At 43.8% G+C, this 6,722-nt stretch overlaps 1 pseudogene; it reads right to left on the minus strand.

Annotated features, from left to right (window-relative positions):
- Window positions 1-774: 774 nt before the first annotated feature.
- LOC101989298 lies at window positions 775-1,840 on the minus strand (annotated as a pseudogene).
- Window positions 1,841-6,722: the final 4,882 nt, after the last annotated feature.

Consider the following 6,722-nt stretch of genomic DNA (forward strand, 5'->3'; position numbering starts at 1 on the left):
GTTAGCCGCAGGGCATTCATTCTATTTGAGATATGGTAATTTCCCCACCTGCCTGGGTGGGGGTCCTTGTGTGGCAGTAAGGTAGATAAGGGCTTCCCCAAGGCTGAATAAACGGCATTCGGCTGACCTCCTTTCGAATGACCCTGGTCTCTCTGTGTGTTCTGTTCAATCTCAAGGCCTTGCCCGACTTGCTTTAGGTACGGTGGCGCGCGAACTGTACCGAGGGTGTAACACCAAATCGGGTGTTACATTTGGATATCCTACTTTTCCTCACCATTGTCTGAGAGGGTTACTATTTTCTATTTTCTGGTTTTGTTGAAAGCCATTTAACGTGTGCAATGTTTATATCCAAGCTCTGTATTTTTCCTATTGGTCTGTATGCCTGTCTCTGGAAATTTTGCAATCAAAAAGTGTAAAGCCTCCAATTTGTTTTTTTCAAGATTGTTTTGGTGACTCAGAATATCTTGTGATTCCATATTGATTTTTTAAAATTTTACTTACTGTTTTTAACTGAACTATACATTTCCCCCACTTCATATGAATTTTAAAATGGATGTTTTCTATTTCTTCAGATAATATTTTTGGGATTTTGATAGGGATTACATAGAACATGTAGAATGCTTTGGGTAGTATGACATCTTTTTCTACTCACCAGGAAGGGAGCAGGTAATTGAGGGGGCGTGGCCATGATGTGGGTGGAACTCTGGGGTTTCTCAGCTGGCTGGAGAAGGTTGATATACCTGGCACCTGTCATGGTCTAGGTGTGAACCAGACCTACATTTCCAACCTCACCCTATTGGTCTCCCCGTCAGTGAGGTTGCTCCGTAGGGCTTGCTCCTCTTTGAAAGCCTTGAACAGGGAGTTGATGTTGCTTGCTCTGAAGCTGGATTACTTCCAGGAAGAGTGTGGGCCGGTTCTGCATGGGCTTGTGAAGATCTGCAGGAGATAGTCTTTCTCATCGTAGTCTACCAGGATTTTCAGTTCTTGTAGCATGTCCATGCTCTCCTTCACCTGGATCTTGGCTGTCTTGAGATTCTCTTACAGCAACTTGTAGTAAGAAGATGGGACAGAAAGAACTCTATGCCTCGCTTCTTCAAGTGGTGGATCGTTGTGATGATGTCTTCCGTCTTGACAGTGGTGTGCTGGACCGCTGCATCCCCAATATTGTCCACATATTCCTGAATCTGCGACTTCTTCATTGGCGCTTATTCTTTAGTGGGTATCTTGATGGGGTCCTCATAGTTGACCACCATGATGGAGCACAGTGAGTTGTATTCCGTGTGTACCTGCGTGTTATCCACGGACCAGAAATGGTGGAACTGCAGGTTTTTTTAGATACCATTCTGAGACAGAATTTTAGATACCATTTCCTAGTCGGGTTGGTTGCCTGCAATATCGTCGATGATCTCGAGGTTTCAGCTGGGTAGTTTTGGAAGGAGTGTGTCTGTGTCCATTGGGGCCTCAAATCCAGGCAAGAAATGGCCAGTGTAGTTGATCTTCTCCACCAGGGTGTGTGTGGTATCTCCATACATCTGTAGCACAGCGAACTTCACCTTCCCAAACTTGTCTTGTTCCACCAGGGCTCCCTCACAATTTTGGCTCCCCGTTCCCAGGCTTTCTGTGCAATGTGCTCACAGTCTTCCACCGCGAATGCAATGTCCTCCACCCCATCGCCATCCTTCACCAAGTGGTTGCCCATCTCTTTGTTCCAGGGGTTGACAGCAGAACAGAGAACAATCACAAACTTTCCTTGCTTGATGACATGACTAACCACCTCCCAGGAACCCATCTCCAGGTCCCTGTAGGTCAACGATTCAAAGCCCATCTTGTTGCAGTAGAAGGAAGCAACCTGCTTGGCGTTGCGGACCTAGAAGTTCACAGTGGGGGAAATGGAGGAATTGGCCTCTCTCAGGCTTTGGTCCTTTGTTGTTACAGTTTGTCTTTTCTCAGTGAGGCGTTTTCATCTTGCTTCCTCTGCTTCTGGCTGGTGACTGCATCTCTTTCAGTAATGACATCTTAATGGTATTAAGATGGCATAAGGCTAGTTCCTGAGTATGTGACGATATTCCATTTATTTTGTCTTCTTTGATTTTCTTCAGTAACATTTTAAACTTTTCTGTACATAGGTCTTCCCACCTTGGTTAGAGTGCTACTGTAAATGCAGTTTTTGTCCTTAATTTGTGTTTGGGTGTTTGAGTTGTTCATTGTTAGTGTATAACAATGTGACTGATTTTTCTTTGTTGATTTTGTGCTCTGTAACAACTGAATGAATCAGTTCTAACAGATTTTCTGTGGATATTGTTTACTGTTTTATGTATAATCATGATATTCATAATAGTGATATAGGTGCTCCTTGATTTATGTATGTGTAATATCCTGGTAAACCTGTCATATATGTTATTAGTTATATATACATACACAGACACACATTCTATACTCTAGGATCAGTATTTTATATTCATCTTATGGCTGACTGGGGTCTTTGATACATGGTATACAGTGTTCTCTACCTACATGTATGTCTACATAACAGAGGACAGTATCAGATGGTTGTTAGCTACCATGAGGTTGCTGGGAATTGAACTCAGGACCTCTGGAAGAGCAGTCAGTGCTCTTAACCTCTGAGGCATCTCTCCAGTCCAAGAATTTATTCTTTAACTAGGATTTAACACAGGTCAAAACAGGAACTTATTAGAACCAAGGGATCTGGTAAAGGCTAAGCCAAAAGGCAAGGCTTTTTGGCATTATTGCTTTGTGAATAAGATGCTGTGATTTGCCGTAGATTTTTTTTTTTTTTTTTTTGCTGTAGCTGACTTCCCTTTCCTGTTACATATTTGGTGATTAATTCCCACATTTCGGAACTGTTTTGTGAGAACAGTTTCTTACTGCCAGACCTCTGTTCCTAAGTAAGCACAGAGCTCTGCCTTCCTGCAATTATCTTTATCAGCAGGTGTGTTTGGTCAGTATCCAGAATTTAAGCTATTCACAGATATCCAAGGACATAGAATTTTTACCTGCCCAAGCTGCTGCTCTGATTTTAACCCACTCCTGCTCACTTTCACCTTAGTGTACTGACGATTTTAGTTCAGGACTCTCAAGGACAGCAGAAGAGATCATTAACTGTAACCCAGAGAAAGACGCACAACACCCATGATCATGATAATAACATACCATAGAACTGATCACTTTGAGGCCTGGGTCTCTTATTCCCTTAGAGCAAAACTCCAGCCCTAGACCCATAGAAACTGTAGCATCTGGTGTACATGCTATCTAATCAAGAGCCATCAGCTTCTCCCTGACTGTTTACATAGGTTGCCTGGTTACCTGGTATCCTCTACATAGACTAGGAGAAAAGAAGCGGCATGCTGATTTAAACAATCTGTGCCCCATTCATAATTTTACTGAAAGTAAACCTTTCTAATCACCTAAAGATGTAGCATAGTACACTAACCTTTCCTTCTAGAATTCCCTGATGATTTAATTCCCTTTTCTAACTAGCTTTCTCCATGAAGCGGTTCACGGGACATATGCTAGTCACTCCCATGGATCTGTGTGTATGTGTGAAAACTCTTATTTGATTTTCCATGGGGCTAAAAAATTCTGGCCCTGGAACCTACCAGGACTGGGGAATTGCTGGTTTTAAGGGTATATAGGACTGGGAACATTTGTAACAGGTAGAACTAAGAACAATGTAGAACTAAGAACAAGGGAGAACAAGAAGGAACGATGCGAAATGATGGATTGAAGAGGAAAGAATAAAGAATTATGGATCATCGGAACCTGTTGTGAGTAAGCCTCTTTACCCTCAGATCTTTAGCCCCCCTTTAGCTATTCATGGTGTCTTTAATTGAAACCTTTAGTCTTAAAGGCTAAAGCTGTTAAGGCTCCCATTAGACGGGAAGGCTCAGTGTGCATTATATCATCCTGTGAGGCTGTAGCTTTCATCTGTGGTGCACACTGCGCTGCTTGTCTTCAAGGGTCAAGGAGGGATTACCAGTTGAGTATGTAAATCTACACTTAGAGGAGCAGAATGGGTGCTGAAGGACGCTGGGCTTTAGGAGAATGAGATGTGAAGAGAGAGGTGAGGAAAAGAGAAGTTGTCAGTGGTCATCCAAGAAGCAGCTCAGAGAAGCCTGCACATAGCTGTCTCCTTGACCGGGGACTTTAGAAAGAAGACAGGGTCTCTTCTCAAAATGGAGTAGCATATGATCTGTGTAGAAACCACCAGTGCTGTTTTGTGCTATTAGGAATTTGGCTCTGGTCGACTTGAGAGAGACCCCCATAGTTCCAGTGCTTTGGATTCCTTAGTGATTTGGTATTCTCTCCACTTAACAAGGTCCAGGGCAATGTGCTCACTGGCCTCGGTCCCTCTGAGAAGCTGAATCCACTGTTGCTCCTATTTGCTCTACTATATGATGTGTGGAAAATCCACAGTGATTGCATCTACAGTAGTACACTTGGACATCTCTCACAGAGGACCCGTGGACAAATTCCCTTCTTCTCACACTCCTTGAATCTGCCAAGTTTCCCACTTGCGTATGGAAAATCAAATGCAGGCGATTTCAGTATTCACTGGAACTCCCTCCCAATACTATCCTATGTTTTCTGTTTTATTATTTTATTTATGTCCTAGTATTCTTTACTAATATTTCTAAATCCCCATGCCTCTACCCTGGCAAGAGGTGTTTTTGTTGAGGCTGGTCCCCAACAATTTTCATAACCTCAAAGCAATCCGAAGAAGCTTCCAGAGGGACAATGTCAAGTGCAAATTCCTGTTTCTGGAGGTACTGCAAAAGCATTTTTTTTTTGTTTCCCCCATTAAGTTTTAAATAGACTTTGTATCCTTGGGAAACCCTCAGGCAAGATTCACACATAGGGCATTAAGGGAAACAAAAGGTATCTGCTAAACAAAAGATGGGTTAGGGCTAGGTGCTAGCACTCAGTCAGACTAGGTGTAGCCCAGCAGGAATGCTGCCACGTTAAAGGCTTGTGCTGTGGGAGAATGCTCTTGTACACTGTATAGATTTGTCATGACCTCAGTCTGAAAATAGTGATTCTGCCTCCAGGAAACCTCAGAATGAGATTGATCTGAGAGCTGTCTCCCCCCCCGTTTTTATAATCCTCTCTAGTTCTGGGATTCAGGGCATGTACCACTACTGCCTGGTTTCTGTGGCAAGCTAGTGTGGCAACTGGGGTTAAAGGTGTGTGTCATTATTGTAGGGGAATGTGTTATAGTAGTGTTGCAGTGATATCCTGACTTATCCGGAAACCTGAAACCTGGATATACTTAGAGCTGTAATAGGACAGCTCTGGAAGGGTAGGTAGATCTGCAATAGGACAGCCTGGGGGGGCGGATATACTTAGAGCCACAATAGGGACAACTCTGGAGGCTGGAGCTGCAATAGGACAGCTCAGCCTTGGAGGAAAGGTGTCCTGACAATGGGGAAGCCAGGCTACCTGAAGCTGGGTGCAGTGGGGGATTGTCTCCCCACAGGATATAGGGATCTGGCTCTTTTCCTGGAGAGCCTCTGCAGCTGAGTTCTGCTCTGTTCCCTTATAGGAGCATCCTAGCAGAGCTATCTGCTTCTCCTGCCCAAGATGTTTCTTCTGCTAACACTCTGCTAAGGGAAGCCCCCTGCAGAAACGTACCCCCTCAGAAATGTAGCAATGTCCTCCAGCTCCTTTGAAAAGTTGTTACTCCATTACCATCCTGCCCCAGCAAGGTTCTTCTGTTCTGCTCCGCCTTGCTGAGGCTCCCTAGGGAACATCTCAGCAAGGTTTTCCACCTCAGTCCCATAAGGGACGTCTTAGCCGGGTTCTTCTTCTGCTCTGCGCTGGCAAATGAAGGTCATTCAAGAGTCTTGAGAAAGAGATTTATTTGGGAAGGAGGAATCCAGGAGAGTGGTTGCCCCTGCCAGGGAGGGATTAATGGCAGTTTCTAATTGAAGGGGGTGGAGATACTTATATAGGGCTTCTTAGGGGTGGAGTTTTCCCAGGGAGAAGGTGATTGGTTAGTTTTTCAGGGATTTGTCAATTTAGCTGGTTAGGGACAGAGATGGCTCTGACTTCATGGCCAAACTGTGTTTCTTTCACTGATCCTTTTTAGCTTTTTGACTCTAATCTTAGGACCAGGGCATATTTCTTTCTCTGGCTCTGATTCTAGGGACAAAGTGTGTTTCTTTGACACCAGTTTCAGAGCCAAGGCACATGTCTTTAGTCCTGGGTTCAGGGATAAGATGTTTCTCTCCCTGGCCCAGGTCTCAAATATGGGGTGTGTTTCTTTCTCTAACTCTGGGTTGAGAGTCAGGGTGCTCAGTGATTGCTTTCCTGCTCCAGTTGTCCCTTTTACGCCACAAATATGGCTACTGGGATTAAAGGTATGTGGGTGATTGCTGCCTAATCTGTAAGGCTGACCAGTGTGACTGTTTTACTTTTCTGATCCTCAGGCAAGCTTTATTTATTAAAATACAAATGCAATTGTCACTACAGGGGCAACCAGACTAAGAGAACACTGGGAAGAGGAAAGGCTGAGAGTAAGTCACCAGCCAGATACAGAGGAAGCAAGATGAGAAAGCCTCACTGATACTATGGTTAAACATAGATAAGAATTACGGATTAATTTAAGTTATACGAGCTAGTTAATAGTAAACCTGAGCTAAAAGACCAAACAGTTTATAATTAATGTAATTCTCTGTATGTTTCTTTGGGATTGAATGGCTGTG

The sequence above is a fragment of the Microtus ochrogaster genome, linkage group LG4 (assembly GCF_000317375.1).
Source record: "Microtus ochrogaster isolate Prairie Vole_2 linkage group LG4, MicOch1.0, whole genome shotgun sequence".
NCBI classification, from domain to species: domain Eukaryota; kingdom Metazoa; phylum Chordata; class Mammalia; order Rodentia; family Cricetidae; genus Microtus; species Microtus ochrogaster.